A 2,573-nucleotide genomic window follows, 5' to 3' on the forward strand; every position below is an offset into this window, starting at 1 on the left:
CTCGGCCTCCCAAAGTGCTGGGATTACAGGCTTGAGCCACCGCGCCCGGCCTCTTATTTTATTCTTAAGAAAACTTGCTGAATGTAGCTGGCTTCAGATCTTCCTGCTTAAAAACAAAAAAGGCAATAAAATGAAACACCCGACGTGCCCTCTGCCCTTCCCCAGCCCTCCTGCCTCTACCTGCCGTGGGCGAGACTCTTCAGGGTGCCTGGTGGGGAGGCCCCTGCCCTCCCCTGCATGGAGCTGGGGTGGCCTTAGGCCAACAACCATCAAAGAACTCAGGCCCTCAGTTCAGCGACCCGGGTGGGGGGTGGGGAACTGGGTCCAGTCACCAGCCATGGGCATGAGCTTGGATGCAAAGGCTCCAGGGGAGCTTTCAGATGAGACTGCAGCCCTGGCTAACACTGCACTGCGATCTCATGAGAACGTGAGCCCGAGGAAGGGGCTCCTCCCTGGGTGGGATGTCCTGCCTCAAAGCTCAACACTCTGCTGCTGCTGTCAGTGCTGTGTTTTGAGGGGGATGCCCAGTGCTGCACTGACCAGCTCTAACCTTGGGGACTCTGCAGCCCTGGCCATAGCCTGGGGACCCCTTCGAGGTGACCTTTCAGCACAGGTACTGGGCGGGTACCCACCCCCCAGCCTCTGCCAGACCTTGCCCAAGAGGCACATCCCTCTTTGCTGCACTGTGGACCTGCCTGCCCAGGTACTGGGGCACTTGGTCATCTGGGGGCTGTGACCATTACTGGGATGAGGCCTGAACTCCAGGTGGAGAACCCTTTCCCAAGCCTGCACTTCCCGGAGCCCTGGGACCTCCCAGAGTCCCCTTGACCTGTGTGGCTCTGCTTGTACAGGTTAGAAACTTCTAGTTCGGCTTCCCTGGCTTAGCCCTGCTGGTTTTTCTGCTGAATGCCCAGAGAATTGGGGGACCCATGGCGCCCCTCCCTCTGCCCACTCCTTCCCTGCCTGCCTGCCCACGAGGCTCGGCCACGCAGCAGCTGTAGGGCTTTTCACCTGGCCCTTACCTGTGGGGCCTCCGCCTCGTCCTCAGCTCTCCCTGTGGATTGACCACACAGTGGTCACTCAGAGTCCCTCAGGGATGGTTTCAGAGCTTCACCGGCCTCCCTTCCCCACCCTGCAACTTTCAAAGCCCGAGCGCACGCCTCGTACATGCTATTCCCGACAGAGAAAAATGTGACCCTATCCAGGTCCTGCCCCAGACACCCAGGAGCTGCAGTCCTCTCCTCTTTCCGCGCAGTGGAAGCTTCTCCAGGGCTTGAGATGCCCACCTTCCCAGCGACTCCTGCCCGGCAGACTCCGATTCCGAACCCATTCTGTCCGCATGGCCCCTTTCCGGCCCCATCTCCCCTGCCCATCTCCTGAGACCTCTCTAAGGCCCCTAGGCTCCTGAGCCGACCCCAGCAGGGCCCCTGAGCTCCATGATTCTGCACTGCCTGGGCCTTCCCTCCTGCTCCCCAACAGGAGGCCGAGCTGCCCTCAGGGGCCTCTTCATGGTGTGCAGGTGCCCCCCACCCCGGCCTCCCCTCCCCGATGGCCTCTCCGCCCCTCCCCTCTCCCATGGCCTCTCCCTCCGCCTTTCCCCATGGCCTCTGATCCTCCCCCCCCCAAGTGCCTGCTCTTCCATCCATTCTCCAGATCTGCACATCACACACATAACATTCACACACATGCACACACATTCATCCACACATGTGCAAGTCACACATACATTCACACACCTGCATTCACACACATCCACAGATACACAAGTCACATTTGCACACATGCCCACACCCCGACACAACACCCACATGCAACATTCACACACATCCACACATGCACAAGTCACACACATGTTCACACGTGCACACATATAACACAAGTCTCACACTACAACCACTCATGCACATCAGCCACACCTATAAAACATTCACACCTGCACACACGCGTTCATAAACGTCACACACAGCATTCACACATGCACAGCAGCCACACATTTACACACATCCACAGGCATCACATTTATACACATCTGTGCACACGTCACACAAATCAACATTCACACGTGCACACACATCATACACATCCACACACATCACGTACATTCACACATAAACATTCACACACACCAGGTTCCCACTCATACACACTTCCCTTCACATTCCCATACACACATTTGCACACTTACACATTCCCAACGACACACTTCCCTCCACATTCCCACACTGACACACTCACAAACCCCCACAGTCCTTGAACACATTTGCACACTCACATTCATATACGGGCACACACGCTCACTCATGCATTTGCACACACGGATACGCATCATCACACACTCGCACACTCAGGGTCTCCCTGGCTGCAATTGTGTCCGGGGTCACTGTTCACGTTGCTCAGTGCAGACTCTTAGGGTGGCGTCTACCTCCAGCTCCCAGCTCCGGCCCTGCCCTGCCGCAGCCCCCACTACCCTCCCACTGCCCCGGGACCCCCCTTCGCCCCAACCCCAGCTGCGGTTCCCCAAGCAGAGCTGCGCTGGAACCGCCCGGCTCAGCCCCCTCCACCGGCACCTGCGC

This window comes from Colobus angolensis, unplaced genomic scaffold, assembly GCF_000951035.1.
Source record: "Colobus angolensis palliatus isolate OR3802 unplaced genomic scaffold, Cang.pa_1.0 Scaffold13, whole genome shotgun sequence".
Classification (NCBI taxonomy): domain Eukaryota; kingdom Metazoa; phylum Chordata; class Mammalia; order Primates; family Cercopithecidae; genus Colobus; species Colobus angolensis.